Genomic DNA, 17,101 nt, shown 5'->3' on the forward strand with positions numbered 1-17,101 from the left:
AACTCATACATCAAAATGGGTCCCACAACAAGTGGGCCCTAAAGATCAAGATTCCAATGGTGGATCACCCACCTTTAAGCCTCCTCCTTGCTCCCTTGGCCTCAAATGCTCCTTAGCTTGCCTTTTGATGGAGGTTGATGGACTTTTGATGGTGAGGATGAGAGATGAGAGGGTAGACTACACTTGGGAGGGAGAGAAGGGTTGGACGTGTGGGGGTTGAGTTACTTGGGAGAGATTTATTTTTTTGCAGAAATGAGGGAGAGAGAGAAGATATGGATGGGTGAGGTGAGGTGATGGAGTGATGGGTGATGGGTTGGGTTGAAAATTTTGAAAAAGGGGTATGGTTGTTGTTGAAAATGGGAAAAAGAGGAGTGGTGAGGTGGAAAGAGGGTAGACTTTTGAAAAAGGAGGGAATGGGTTGTTGTACTTGAGGTAAGGCTTACATTAATGGTTGATTGATGGGACTAATTGTAGAGATTCCCTCGAAATCCGCATTGCGCGGTGTTTCTTCGGAATAAACGTAGATCGGCATCTTCTTGCCTGGGTATCGGTTCGGTGCGCAAGTCACGGCGTTGGAACTGCGGTGACGACGCGGTCACTATGATGCAACTTTCGGATCAAGCCGATGTTGGTGGGCGGGACCTGGCTTAGGATCGTGCGTAAACGCCGGATACGGTGCGAAGGTCGCCGGAATTTGACCGGAAGGACCGCGGAAGCCAACGGAATAGTACGGACTAAGACACGGGTCTTACAGCCACGGTAATGTAAGCCTCCATCCGTACCAACTCTCCACTCGACGTCCTCACTGCCGCTAGCCTGCTCTCGAAGCTTAGACAATCGTCCATCGCCCTTCTGGGCCTCGATGATCCTATCATCAATAAGTGGCTACACATGAGCATGCGCGACGCTCTCGAACGGCTCTTCCACAGTGAGCTTCTGCTCGAAGTCTCACACGAACTCTACCATACCCCATTCTGCCACCATTAGCGAAGCCGCAAACTCTATGGTCTTCTTGCGGCTCAATGTGTCAACCACAAGGTTGGCCTTGCCAGGATGGTAGGAGACTTCGAAGTTGAAATCTTTCAGGGTCTTCATCCATCGTCGCTGCCTCATATTCAAATCTCTCTGCATGAATATGTACCTAAGGCTCTTGTGGTCGCAAAAGAGATCAAACTCTTCTCCGTAGAGGTAATGTCTCCAGATCTTCAAAGTAAAGATGACGGCCACTAACTCCAAGTCGTGCGTAGGGTAGTTTTCCTCGTGTTTCCTCAACTGTCGCGATAGGTAGGCAATAACCCTGTCCTTCTGCATCCAAACACCACCCAAACCGACGTGTGACGGGTCCGTATATATTGTATAATTGACCCCTTGCTCTGGCAATACTAGCACAGGGGCGAACGTCAACTTGTCTTTCAACTTCTGAAAAGCTACCTCTCATTTTCATTCCAGGCGAACTTAAGATCCTTCCGAGTCAATTGAGACAAAGGTCTGGCTATCTTGGAGAAGTCCCGAATGAATCGTCAATAATACCCTGCCCGCCCAAGAAAACTCCTCACCTCAGTAACCGAATCAGGCTGCTCCCAGTCCTGAACTGCAACTACCTTGGCAAGGTCCATGGCTATCCCTTCCTTGGACACCACATATCCCAGGAACTTGACTTCCTCTTTCTAGAAGTCGCACTTCTTGTATTATGCGAACAACTGGTTCTTCTTCAGAGTATCCAAGACTAGTCGCAGGTGTTCCTCGTGCTCTTCCCGACTCTTAGAGTATATCAGGATGTCATCAATAAACACGATGACGAATCGGAATAGAAACAGTCAAAATACCCTGTTCATCAGGTCCATGAACACGGCCGGTGCATTCGTAAGGCCGAACGACATCACAAGAAACTCATAGTGTCCAAAACTGGTCTTGAAGGCCGTCTTCTGCACGTCCTCATCCCTGACGCGCAACTGATGATACCCCGACTGTAAGTCAATCTTCGAGAAATACTTTGCTCCCTTCAACTGATCAAACAAGTCATCTATCCTGGGAAAAGAATACTTGTTCTTTACCGTCACTTAGTTCAATCTGCGATAATCAATACATAATTGCAGAGATCCATCCTTCTTCTTTACGAACAACACGGGTGCTCCCCATGGAGACACGTTGGGTCGTATAAAGCCTACATCTAACAGATTATCGATCTATTTCCTCAGCTCCTCCATCTCACACGGGGCCATGCGATAGGTTAGAAGAGATACAGGTGTCGTGCTTGGCACTGGATCGATGGAAAAATCAATTTCGTGCTGAGGGGGTAGTCCAGGTATCTTCCTGAACACATCTGAGAACTCTTGGACCACAGGAGTGTCCTCAAGCGTTGGACCATGAACATCCTCCAGCATGGAAGCGTAATAACCAATGCGATAGGACCAACTGACCTACACTGGGAATGTAAAGGTCGTACCCTCTGGTCCACAGGCTGTCACCACCCTAGTATCACAGTCGATCTCTGCCTTCATCTCTGTGAGCCAATCCATACTGAGAATGACATCATAATGATGTAATGGGGTGCGAATCAAGTCGAGGAGTACTGTCCCGCTCCCTACATCTATCGAACACCCCTTACAGAACTTGGTAGCATCTGAGAAAGTCCCTGTGGCGGTAAGGATTCTCACCCCAACCATAGGACTAGTTTCCAACCCCAACCGCTTGACTGTTGCACATGATATGATAGAGACAGTGGACCCGGTGTCCACTAATAAGAAGACTGGAGTACCTTGGATATATGTCGTAACATCAAAAGCCATAGGTGTTGTAGGTGCTGCATCTGATAGGTCGGCTGTAAGTGAGTGCACACGAGCCTGCTGAAAACGGTTTGGCTGAGGTACCATAGGCCATTGAAGCAGCCTAGATTGAGGTGCGAGTGGTTGGAATGATGGATGAGCTGGTACCAACCGTAGAGGTGGTGCTAATATAACTTGGAGATGCTAGTAGTTGATCCTCTGGGGTGGTGAAAAGCCGCTATCTCTCATCCTTGTGAAGCAGTTCACCTCCGTGTGGCCAGGCCTTTTGCAGTAGGCACACCACACATCAGGTTGCCTCACTGGGGTAAGTGGGGCCATCAGCCTCGGCGGTGAGTCTGTGCGCGGCCTCTTACCAAGGAACGGTCTACTAGAAAGATCAGGTCGCTGCTTGGGAGCCATAGGTGCTCACATACGAGACTGCCTATCTCCGTCCTACTCAACCCAGATAGACATGCTCACTAGCTCAGCATAGCTGGGTACACTAGCGCAGCACATCTTCGAGCGGATCTCGGATCACAGGCCCTCAGAAAATTGTCGCATCCGCAACGGCTCATCCGTCAGAATCAACGGGGAGTACCTGCCCAACTCCGTAAATCTGTTTTTATACCCTGCCACTATCATCCCTCCCTATCGGAGGTGAAGGAACTCACTCTCCTTCTCGTGGCGATAGGTGATGGAATAGTATTTCTCATGAAAGTAGGTCTTAAAGGCTGCCCACGTCCATATTTGTCCGATCGCAATAGTACGGAGGACACTGTCCCACCATAAGCTGGCCTCTTTCTCGAACATGAAGGTGACCAACTCCACCTAACCGGAAGAGTTTTATCAATGATCTTTCCACTCCTAAGAGTGGTGATGGATTTAGCGTGCCCCATCTGATTTGAAGAGCTGGGATCATTAATCTCGTACCGCGGTTTAGGATTGAGGAGAGGTTGTGCAGGAAGCATCCCCTTTTTTATAACTGTCATACGAGAATCTATCTTTTGCATAAAATCTGTAATTTCCCGCATTGCCTGAGCCAGCTCTTGTATGGGATTTTGAACCGGTTCCTCTTGAGGTTTCACTTGATTTGGATTTTGATTGAAGAAACCTGGAGGGGTCGCCGTTTGTCCATTTCTCCAACTAAAGTTTGGAAGATTTTTCCAGCCAGGATTGTATGTATTAGAGTTAGGTCCAGTAAAAGGTCTTTGATAGTTATTTACGGCATTGGCTTGTTCATTCAACACTCCTCGAAAGGCAGGTATTGTAGGACAGTTTTCAGTTGTGTGAATGTTGCAATCACAGATGCCGCAAACAATTTCATTGACCTTATCCTTTTTTCCTTCCATGGCCTCAACTTTCCTTATGAGCGTAGTCACTTTACACTTGAGATCATCCTCTTCTTTCAAGAGATATAATCCACCTTTCTCCTTTAATTGAGTCGGCCTAGACGTGGTGTTCGACTTTGGGTAATAGTCCCAAGATTGTGTTTTTTCAGCCAAACTGTCGAGGTAGTCCCATACCTCATCGACATCTTTATTAATGAACTCTCCATTACACATTGTCTCGACCATTTGGCGCATGGAAGATGTCAGTCCATCGTAGAAAAAATTTGTAATGCGCCACGTTTCAAATCCGTGTTGTGGGCATGAACTGACCAAATCTTTGAACCTTTCCCAACATTGGAAGAATGTTTCATCTTCCTTTTGGGCAAAGTTCATGATTGCTTTTCTAAGGGTAATCGTTTTATGATGTGGGAAGAATTTTTTTATGAATTCTCTCTGCATGCCGTTCCATGTGCCAATGGATCTAGGACGCAGTGAATGTAACCACGTCTTAGCTTTCTCTTTTAAGGAAAAAGGAAAGAGTTTTAGCCTAATTGTATCCTCAGATACATTAGGAAAACATAATGTAGCTATAATCTCATCGAACTCTTTCAAATGTAAATATGGACTTTCTGATTCAAGTCCATGGAATTTGGGAAGGAGTTGGATAACTCCTGGCTTGATGTCCATTTGTCCTGTGTTTTTAGGAAAAATCATGCATGAGGGCGTACTCACTCCCGCCGGTTGTAGATAATCTCGTAAAGTACGAGGCGGGAGTGCTTGTTGTACCTCATTCTCATCTTGGGTATCCTCCACCCTAGGTGGAAGTAGAGGAGGTTAGTCTTCAGCCATAACTTCAGTTAACTCAGGGGATTTCGAGCGGTGTCTAGTCCTGCGATGGATAGTCAACCCCTCAACAAATCCTCCTTCAGTCAAGAGACGTCGAGTGTTGTCACGGGCCCACTTGGGCATGAAACACTCGCAGCCCTCAATTAGAAAAATCTACTCCTAAGAAAGGAAAAATCTAGAAAGAAAGAGAGGGAGAGTTGGAAAGAAATTACCAAATTGAAGTCCTAAGTTAAAACCTGCAAAATAAAATAAAATAAGTTAGCTTTTAAAAAGAGAAGAACGATCCTTTAAAAGAAAAATAGCAGTAAATTAATTTCTAAAAGAAGGAATTCCTAAAAGAAAGTGGAAATTTCTAAAATAAATTAGGAAAGACCTAAACTAGAAAGTAAATTTAAAAGAGAACTGAAAAATAGAAAGGAGCTTACCGAATGAGAAATTTCTATCTTAAAGGCTTATAAAATAGGAAGGTTAGTTTCTAAACAAAAATTCTAGAAATAAATTAGGAAACAAATTAGATTTTAAAAGAGTTAAAATTAGAAAGTTACTAAAATAGAAAGTTAATTTCTAAAAAGGGAAAGAAATAACCTAATTTCTAAAAAAAAAAACTATTTCCTACAAAAGGGAGGATACTAGAATTAGCTAATTTCTAAAATTTAAACCATAATTCTAAAAATAGGAAAAAGTAGAGAGATTAGGAAGGAATTACCAATTGAGAAACTTATGTCAAGATCCTATAAAACAGGAAACAAGTTAGTTTTGAACTCAAATAAAAATAAATAAAAAAAACTAATGTTAGTAAAATCCTAATCTTAAACTAATCCTAAAACCAATTAATTTCAGAGAATCGTAACCGTCAGTCCTCGGTAACGGCGCCAAAAACTTGTTCACTCCCCAAGTATAGGGTTGTGATGTAGTAATAAACTCGGTAAGACCGAGGTCGAATCCACAGGGACTGAAACCTGTACGTTTCCTGAAACTAGATAGAAATAAAACTAGCCTAAGATGCAATCTAAATCAAATAGAATTTCAGAAATAATTGTGGAATAATTATCTAAAAACTTTAAACAATTCAAGGAAGGGAAACTAGGGATTCAGAGGATCCACTTGTAGAGATCAGGGAGATCTTATGCCTGCATCAAGGATTATGGGATTAAGTTGAACTTACTTGATCTGGTTTTCAAGAGATGAAAGGTATATGAATTAGAATGGATTCCATCATCTAACCGTGCCCAGGCGACAAAGCAAACAACATGATTAAACTAATTACCAACCAATCAACAGTGCATGAAAGTTAGGAAGGGTACTATCATCCAACCATGCCCAAGAGACGATGGTGAACAACAGGGCCTCCTGACATCATAAACATCAAAAGAGAAAAAGAAATATTCAAAGTCATTGTAAACCCATTGTAATTTCAGTCACAACAGACCATTAAAGACTGAGAAAATATTCCTTTAATAATTAAACCACAATCAAGTTTAATTCACAATTAAATAATTAAATCAACAAATAAAGTCTCCCATCTCAATACAAGCTTCACCTCTTAGCCCTAGCTAAGAGGTTTAGCCACACATGAATGGGCTAAATAAAACAACAAAATAAAAATAAAAAAAAGGAAAGAAAAGAACAAGAAGGAAAGAGAGAAAACCAGCTTCACATTCCAGCCGCTACTCGCTCACGTTCCCTGCCCCACGTCCAGCCCCAAACTCTTGAATTTCTCTCTCTCTCCCTGACGTGCAGTAGCACCCAACTCCACACGCTGATCTCTTCTTTTTTTCAAAGCCAAGACCGCCACCTGGAATGCCCACGTTCCCTGCCACCTAGAATGCCCCGTTCCCTAGCTTTTCCCCTTCTCTTTATAGCCATGAAGAGACGGACGCTGGATCGGTGAGAACCTCGTCCGCTACTTCTTTCGCAGCGTATAAGAGATGCCGCAGCGCAACTAGGTGAAATTTTTAATAAACTGACCCTCCAAAAGTGAGATCTGAGCCGTTCAGGCTCCTTGGCGATGATCAGCCAGCCTGGGAGACTGATTTGGGTAGCTAGGATCGACGGTCCGATCCTAGCTGAGCTTGCAGTCCATCCCGGATCGTCCGGATCCTTTTCCGGATGCACATTCCTGCGTAAAGCAGCTTCCGCTGATTCTCGGTGGACCCTATTCTTGATGCCAAAGGAGAAATCCACACCGTCAGCCAACATCCTCTCGAGATTCCAGTTAGAACAGTATATTTTTGGCTGTCAGTTGATTTGGCCCATGGGGTCTTTCTTTCTTCCGTCCGTTGTCTTTCAAAGGGTTGGAAATCGCCATAGTCTCTCCCTTTAGAATTCTTCCGCCTAGGCCGTGATTAGTGGGTTCCTTCAAGCCTGATGGACGGTCTGGATTATCCGGATAATGGACCATGGTGGCCCACTACTTTCTTCCGCAGGCTCTGTTGCGTAACAGAGCTGCGGACGTCACGCTGTGATGTGCGGTGTCCCACTGAGTGTCATCAGGCAGAAAATCCACACCGTCCATTGAAATGCTCTTGAAAAAACGTTTGAAAACGGTCTGTGTGGCTTGGATTAGGTGTGGTCCACCAATCTTTCTGCTCCGCCGTCCATCCTGTATTTGACGACTAGGAACGTGAAGAAGCTTGCATGATGCCAAAAGGAAATCTAGGCGTAGGTTAAACCCCCATTCCGGATACAATGGATGGTTCAGATCTGGCAAAGGGGTGATGAGTGGGGCCCACTAGCCAAAAACGGCCAGCCCACGTCCGTCCGCTGGATGCTGGTGCGGAAGAAGATGACGGGTCAGCCCGTCTTTGACCGGGCTGACCGTCCGGTGCGGCGCGGGCAGCTGTACCTTATGTACACACGATGTACATGCGGAGTCCACTGTGATGATCGTGAGAAATCCGCTCCGTCCATCCGCTTTGACACGTGGTTTAAGGCGTTGAGACCAAAATTGGAGTATATCCAGATATCAGGCGGGCCCCAAATCAAGATTTTAGGGGCTGATCTGTCCATTGGGCCACTTCTGGAGGGATCTGAAGGTTGAAATTCGCCATGTACGGTTAATTTGTGGGCCCTTGGCCATGTATGAAGTTTCGAGCCGAGTGGATGGTGAAAACCCTGTGATCTTGCATTCTGACTAACTTTCAGGCCACTAAAGCTTCAGTTTTCCAATTTTCTCAGATCTCTGGCATGTATATCCATCGATTTCGGTCCCCTGGAGTCCATTCCTTGCTCTGGTGACTTTGGAGTGTTAAATCCATGCTTTTAATACTCTTTTTCAATCAAAGCTCCTTATTACATCCTGCAATAAAAATATGATTAAATTATAATATTAGGCATTATCGTGTATGTAAAATCAGGCAGTAATCGGGGTCTGATATGCAATATTCCACCCTCAACAATGAGATACGACATTACATGAATTATGATAGGAAATGCATATGAACTATTAAAAGCAAGGCTGCAAACATTAAAACAAACTAACAACCACAAATATACTTTCAACCTATAATACTACTAGCCCATAAACATTGAAACACAGACATCCCTAAACAGCAACAAAAAACCTACAGGGCAATGGCATGGACGACTAGACATCTGAGTCTGGCGACGGAGGAGGGGTGCCCTTATCCTGTAGGCAGCACAGGATAGCTTTTAAGGTGCGAGTCACCTTCTTAAATTTGTGTTTCACAAGGGCCCGGGTACCAATGATCTCCTGTCGCAGGGCAGCCTGGTCTTCCTCAAGTCGAGCTAAGCAGGCTTCCCTAGTAGCCTGATCAGTGTCATGATCCGGTGCCGTAAGAGGGGAGCTCTCATCCGTGTCCTAAGCCTCCACTTCTTCTTCCTGTTCTTCCTCTATCTCTTCTCTGCTCTCCTCCTCGCTTTCATACTCCTCACTAGCCATCTCGTCCTCACTCTCATCGAGTCGGGCTTACCGCTACCGCGGCCCGATTTCCATCTGATTGAGAGTAGTTTCGTTGATGTAATGGGTCGGCACCGGCATTTCCGCCCCAAGTCTATAGCAAAACTCACGTGCAATCTTGCATATGAGTCGGCCGAATAGGAGCGAATCAGACGCTCTAGTGGAGCGTGCGGTAAGAACTATTTGTCGCAGAACATGCGTAGGCACGCATAACTCTCTCCCTGCCCCACTTGGTACAGGAAATCTACCATCAGACGGGTGCACTCGCTGTGGTTGCTCCACCTGAGGTATACGTTATACGTGAAGATGTGGTGGAGCAGGCGAAAGTCGTCAGTCATATTGGTTGCTAAGAGGCTGTTGTTTTGATTTCAGTGGGCCAGTTGTCCACAAAGGAATCATGTGCAACGATCCCTTTCACGTGCACTCCTCAAATTCTTCTCACTTACATGGGTCTTGCCAAGCGGCATTCTCATGAGTTGGGCTATCAAGTCAGCATCAATTGTGGCCTCCCGATCTCTACTCACTGGGATCTTAAACTGCAAGGGCTCCAGCGTAGGCTCTCGAATGTGGGCATAGAAGGCTCGGACTGTGCCTACATTTGCGCGGTACTCACCCTCAAATATGAGACCCTACCCGGCCTCGACCAAGCGGTCCATTACCAGATATTGCCCAAAGAGCCTCTCATCTACATGAGCTTCAAAAAGGACCCTGCGACCATGAAATCTCCCATGAGACATATCCGTCAGAAGGATCCTTTCGAGGGGAGCCTTAGGATTATGCTCCCGCTTGGTCCTTATCTCTCGATCGATGCTTGCACTTGCAGTGGTGCCTCTCAGCCTCCTTGAACGAGTAGGGCGACTAGGCCCGGCTTCATCCACAGGAGCCCTTTTTTTTCCATCATAGAGAGAATGGTGGAAATCGAGAAAAAGGTCATTACAAGCTTGAATAGAGCCATTGGAGTGGAATGATATGTAGGGAATAGGATGGGTTGTTGGACTTGGACGTATATGAGACACAAATGAGAGATTTGTGTACTCAAATCGAAGGAAAAGAGAGAGACAGGAGAGGGTTTTGATGGAAAACGATGGAGGGGTGTGTGTATTGAAAGAAAATGAGGAAATGAGTAGATGAAAGGGGAGATTTGAGAGAGAAACAAGGGTTTTTGAAGAAAAAGGAAAGCTTGGAGGGGTGAAAAATGAAGGAGGGGAGCAAATGGGGTGTTTAAAACCATCCCCACATGATTCGATGGGCCACACAGCACCACATTAGCGTTGGCCCGCGTCGACCTGACCGCTCAATAGGCGAGGCCCTCACCGGTCTCTGGACATTTCGGCGATGGCCTCCCCCCCCCCCCTCCGGGGGTGCCGGAAACATGCGGGGCCCACTCTAGGTCCCCCCAATTTATACTGTTTGGGCCCCCGACTTCGTCTCGAGTCGTTTCGGGTCCTATCTCATTTACATTCACATTTTCTGGGTCGTTTGAGGTTGGAATGGGTTAAATCTTCGTCTAGACCTGTCGATTGACGGTCTAGAAGTGACCCGGGATCATTTCACGTGATCACGGGTGTGTACGGGCCCGATCTCAGTGGTTGATTTAGGTGAATTTCACCGATTGGTGAAACTGGGAATCCTATGCCTGTTTCTACATTTTCTCAGACCCTCCTAGGTCAAAGCACGTCAGTGTGCGTCCAGGTGCAGTTTAATCTAAAACATGCTTTGATACTAACTTGTTACACCCTGAAAATCGGGGATTGAGCAGGTACTCAACTCTCGAGTTCCAACGCATCACTTATGCAACATAGATAATGATGATTTGATATTGTCCATGTTAGTCCACAAAACATGAATGAGATTAAGCTAAATCAGCAAATCATACTCCAAGGATAGTTGAATTTACGCAAGGGGAAGACTGCGATCGGTATATAAAATATATAAATCATTATAGGTCCCCACAGTATGAACGCATTGCCAGGTCAAATAGTTACAAGTATTGTTTTGAAATACAAAATGTCCAAAAGTGATGGTCCACTACGAAGTATCAGCCCTAAAGCCCCGTCGATTCAGAACGGTCTACGTAAACCCGCCTGAATACTGCATGTATGAGAATGCTTCCTCATCATCCTCATCATCCTTAACCACGGCGTCCCATACCACCATGCCCGGCTCATAAGTCTTAGCGGATCGAGGTACCAAGGTTAATAGGATTTTTAATGGTAAGTTGATACCTTAAGTTCAAGCAATAGCGTCCATACATGGTGAACATACATCGGGTCAATCGAGTTACTTGACAAGCTCAACTAGTACGAGTGCACATTGAATTGATCGACATGAAGTGCACAAGCACTCCGTATGGCCTAACCACTGTCGACAATCGAAGTACGGGTCGGACTCATCGAACACATCCTATGGGGCAAAAACAACCTTGGCTACCAAATCAGGACCTGTTACCGATTGCCTGGATTATATCATAGTCCCAAGCGCATTCAACTTCAATAGATAATCATATGAGAAAATCAAGGCAGCAATGAATCAATAATTCAATTCATATAATCATTTGAGGATATTAGGAAATACAACTTGAACATGAATTCACACATATACATTCCATACCTAAACAGACACTGTAGTATAAATACATGGAGGAAATCATACACATAATTAAGGTAGTTGAGAATCATATCTCAACAATCATATAAAGTACAATTTACTAACTACTAGTTCATTCGGACATTTTTACAAACACTTAGACTACACTTTTTAACATACACGACGTATGTTGGCCATAACATGTATTGAGGCAAATCCTTTCGCCAAGGAGTTGTTACACATACAACTAGTATAAACACACAGCAATTAATTATGGCAAACACATTTTTAAATTTCATACGTATACGACCCTTTCTACAAATACACGGAATACACTAAACTCAATATAGTTCATATATACCTGAAACGCGAAACAAACATCGTATTTGGCATGTGAAATAGCACCCACATCAGTAATAAATCATTGACCGACATTGAAAGTCTTAAAAACCATAACCTAAACGTTTATAGTCCACACCTTACGCCGGTAAACACGTAACGGATTCGTTTTAGACACTTAGTCTTTGTCAACGGTGGATTGGCAACCTATAGTATGAATTAGGTTAGCTATTTCATAAATTACACTATCTGAAACCCTAAAACAGATTAGGGTTAGGTTTTCTTACCCAAGTACATTATCGAAAACGCCGAATTTGTGATATAGATAGGGTGGCTAAGTGCTTGGAGCAACGAGATCAAATCCCAGGATGAATCTCCAACTCTCTCTCTCTCTCTCTCTCTCTTTCCTCTCCTCCCTTTCTTAGGGTTTCAAATTCGTATGGAATATAAGAGAGAGGGTTTAAGGCCCTTATATATGCCCAGAACTGATGGAATGACCTCAGGGCCATGATATACTTAGGTTATGTCCAAAGATCGACTGTTCCGATCCAACGGAGCACTTCTGGAGCCTCCTTTTCTGCGTGTGGTCAGACTTAAGCTCCCTAACATTGGATCTAGGTCAGGCTGAGTTTTTGCTCTGATCGAGTTTACAGATCGACTGTGGCGGATCAGTTTCAGTTCAACAGTCACCGTCACTCGATCAGGGCCACAAGTCCATTGTCATGTATAGGAAATTTTCCTTGATTCGATTGTGTATTTGGGTTAGATTCTGACGGTCTGAATCTTTATATTTGGCCCGCAAGCGACATGACTCAGTTTACTTAAATTCAAATTTTATTTCTAAAAATATTCACATTTCTCACACACTTTGCTCCGAGTTCAAGTTGTGTATTTCTAGACACAATTAAGACTTGATTTTCGAGGAAGTTTTCAAGTCCAGTAATGCGGATCGACGTGCGGTCAAAGTCCGATATGGAGTTTTGGTGTGCTCCCAAGAGCAACCGGGTTTAGGGATGGATTCTAGATTTCAGGGTAATGTAGCGTCAATGATTCTGCATAGTTTGGGTCTTGCAGATCATATTTAAAGGGATTAGTGTTAATTTCATAAGTACTCTAGTTTAGCACTTGCTAATATTAACCTAATTTCTAAAGGTTTTGGTCCTGGGTGATTTCTGCCTGAGGTGGTACTCGGGTCCTTGTACGAATTTTTTCGAGACGTTACAATGGGGGTTTCCAATCATGGGGGTTCCGAATCCATGGGGTTTCCAATCATGCGGGTTTCGAATCCATCAGGTCAACACAAAACTCAAAAGTGGGCCATGCCACAAGGGAACAGTAGGAATGAGAACCACCACTATCAATCGATTGAGAGAGAGAGAGAGAGAGAATTACCTCAATGTTTGTGGAGAGATCGACAGGAAGAGAGAGAGGTGGGAGAGATCTGTAGGGCTGGCACTGGGAGAGGGATAGACAAAGAGGAGAGCGTATGAGAGGGAGAGAGAAACGGAGAGTCGGTTTAGGGCTGGCTAAATGAAAGGTAGCGAATAGGTGGCTAATGTCAACAAGTTCTGTGGGTCCCTTCATGAGGTATGTGTTATATCCCAACTATCCATCTGACTGGCGAGCTCGTCGTAAGGCTTGAGATGAAAAATAAGATGGATCTAACTATCAAATGAACCACACTGAAAAAAGCAGTGGGGGATTGAACGTCTACCATTGAAACCCTTTTGGGGCCATAAAAGTTTTGGATCAAGCTGATTTTGTTTTTTCCCTTCATCAGGGCCTGTATGATTTAATCAATAGATTGGATGTCAAATAAACAGTATAGTGGGCCTTAAGGAGGATTTTAATGGTGGATATCCAATCATTATTATTTTCCTTATGATGTGGTCCACCTTAGATTTATATCCCTATCATTTTTTTTTGGATCAAGCCCTAAAATGATCTGTTAAAATGGATGAACATAATGGATGATATACATACATCATGGTGGGGCTCACAGAACACCGAATACCAACCACCGGGCTAGTGGCAGGGGGAGTAGCCAATCTATTCCCCATCCCCGCTGGTATTTGTGGTGTGGTCCATTTAATATTTGGATATGATTCATTTTTTGGATAATTCTCTAAAATGATCTCAAAAAATGGATGAACAGTATGAGTTGATACCAAATTTTCAGTAAATCCAAAGTTCTAGTGGACCATGCACATGAAACAGTGTGCAATAATGATTTCCATCATTGATACCTTCCTTGGGCCCACAGTAATGTTTATTTGCCATCCAACCTATTCATAATATAAAAAAAGACATGGATGAAGAGAAAACACAAACATCAACTTGATCCAAAACTTTTGTGCCCTCCAAGAATTTTTCAATGGTAGAGGTTCAATCACACTATTTCCTGTGGTGTGGTCCACTTGAGCTTTGGATATGCTTCCTTTTTGTACTCTACACCTAAAATTATCTGTTAACATAGATGAACGGAGTGGATAAAATAAATAAATAACTGTGGACCCCGCAGAGTTTACTCAGTATTGTAAGGGTACTGAGTTACTCAGTACGCAGTCTGCTTCCCTTAGAATACTACCCACCCATACAGTAATCCATTTGGGCAGGGTATGTGGGGCCCACCATGATGTGAGTGTTGTATCCATCCCATTCATTATGTGTGTCCCACTTGGATGAGTGGTCAGACCAAGTTTCAACCGCATCCAAAACTCACATGGGCCCCACCAACTGCTTTTATATATTTTAGGATGTGTTCACATAGTTTTAGATGGAATGGCCCACCTGAGTTTCGTATACGAATGATTTTTGAGATATCTCATAACCAAAAAGGGACACATCAAATGCACGGTATTATTGTTCGACACACATCATGATGGGCCCACAAAACTTACATCAACTCTTAGGTTTTCATGAGGTCAGTAAATTAGGTCATAATTTTGACCAGAATATTCCAAAACTTCTATGAATGTTATTTTTAATGGTAGATGTTCAATCCCCACTTTGTAGTCCACTTAAGCCTTAGACCCACCCCATTTTTGTTTAAAATAAAATTTTTGTAATATTTTTAATTCATTTTTTATTATTTTCTTTCCCTATAAATCTATTTCAATATAAAAAGTAAAAAAGAAAAAGAAAAACTTTATTTTTTAAGGTGAGAATTTTTGTGAAGAAAGTAATCAAAAAGCATAAAAGATTTACCCAGAATATTTAGAAAGTACAGGAGATCATGGTGAGAGAAGAATACTAGAAAATAGTAATAAAAGAAATCGTATAAAAAATGTTCAAGGCTATTTTCGTCTCAAAATTTTGAAAAAAAAAGTAGTATAAAAAATGTTCAAGGCCATTTTCATCTCAAAATTTTTAAAAAAAGAAATCGTATAAAAAATGGTCAAGGCCATGTTCGTCTCAAAATTTTGAAAAAAAAAAAATCGTATGAAAAATGTTCAAGGCCATTTTCGTCTCAAAAATTTGAAAAAAAAGAAATCGTATAAAAAATGTTCAAGGCCATTTTCATCTCAAAAATTTGAAAAGGTGTTCCATTTGTACGGAAGAAAAAACTGAATACTTAGAGCCTTTACTTGGCAGCAGACGGATGAACACAAAAAAGACAAAATCTAGTAATGGATTCTGTTAAGGAAGAAAAAGGCTCAATTAATAAACATCTAAGATAGTATAATCATAGAAATTTTAGTTAAAGGTCAATCAATGGTCAATTCCACAAGATTAAATTTGTCACATCAGCTTGATCCAAAACTTCCATGAATGTTATTTTTAATGGCGGACGTTCAATCCCCACTTTGTAGTCCACTTAAGCCTTCGACCCACCCCATTTTTTAGTTAATATCTTAAAATGATCCGAGAAAAGCGCTGAACGATATGGAGAAGTCAATCCATGACTTGGGTGGGCCAAGAGCTTAAAAATAAAGTCAATCCATGACTTGGGTGGGCCACACCACATAATATAGTGGAGATCGGGTTTCCTAAAAACATTCATAATCATATATTGGGCCTACCTAAATGTGATTCACATATCCAACCCACCCATTATGTGTGTCCCACTTGGATGAGGGGTCAAACCAATTTTCAGCCGCATCAAAAACTCATGTGGGCCCCACCAAGTTCTTTTATATTTTTTAGGATGTTTTCACATAGTTTTAGATGGTATGGCCCACTCGAGTTTCGTATATAGATGATTTTTGAGATATCTCATAACCTAAAGGGGACACATCAAATCCACGGTGTTGATGTTTGACACACATCTTGATGGGGCCCACAAAACTTACTAACATCAATTCTTAGGTTCTTACGAGGTCACTAAGTTGGGTCACAATTTTGACTAGAATATTTGGCCCATTTTACATGTCTGGTCCGTTCACTCTATTTTACTGATCAATACCCTCAATTTGAGTAGTTACTCGCCTTAATCAGTTTACAAAGATATTAGGCATACAAGATTGATCACACAATTTCAGTGAAATTTGATTTAAACATTTGAAGTTATTTATTCTTCAATCTGAACTGATTAGATTGTCCAAAAATGAGTAAAGGTTCAATTAGCGGATGTGCCTAATAATTTAGTAATTTTATTTTTCATAGATAAATTTCAATTTCCATTTAAAAATAACTTAAAAATAACATTTTTTTTTTCAAAATGTATATATTTTTACTCTTTTAACAAAATATCATTTTTATTATAAAATATTTCAAAAAAAAATCATAATACAAATTCTAAATTTTTATTTTTAAGTTCTCAAAAAATTTCTCATATTTTAATTTTTTTTTTCTTAAAAATTTTTAAATGCTGATTTTTTCTTCTTCAAAATCAAAATTTTGTTCTCAAAATTTTTCTCAAACTTTCCTAAAATTTTTATCCTTCTCAATATTCATTTTCATGTAACATTACAAATCATTTAAATATTACCTTTTAATTATATTTTTAAAAAAATTTCTACTCATATGAATATATATATATATATATATATATATATATATATATATATATATATATATATATATATATATATATATATATTTGCCAATAAATCAATTTATCGTAAAAATACACAATAGGTTTCAGTTTCGCCGAGTCCTCGACAAGATTTAAAAAAAAGACTTTTACTGACGAACATTTTCATTAGTAAAAGACTCATTGACTAACGAAAAATTTCATCAATAAAAGTCTTACCGCCGAATTTTCAACACAACGCGAAAATTTTCTAGTTGGTTGATGGAAATATTCAAAAACCCTTTACCAACGAACATTTTCGTCGCGAAAAATATTATTGCCGACGATTTTATTTCATCGGGAA

General features: G+C 42.0%; 1 non-coding gene across 1 annotated transcript; it reads left to right on the forward strand.

Annotated features, from left to right (window-relative positions):
- The first annotated feature begins 4,397 nt into the window (after positions 1–4,397).
- Positions 4,398–4,504, forward strand: LOC131238203 (small nucleolar RNA R71). Its single transcript, XR_009167613.1, has one exon. It is a non-coding gene; the product is annotated as a small nucleolar RNA R71 (small nucleolar RNA).
- The last annotated feature ends 12,597 nt before the right edge of the window (positions 4,505–17,101 follow it).

The sequence above is a fragment of the Magnolia sinica genome, chromosome 2 (genome assembly GCF_029962835.1).
Source record: "Magnolia sinica isolate HGM2019 chromosome 2, MsV1, whole genome shotgun sequence".
NCBI classification, from domain to species: Eukaryota; Viridiplantae; Streptophyta; class Magnoliopsida; order Magnoliales; family Magnoliaceae; genus Magnolia; species Magnolia sinica.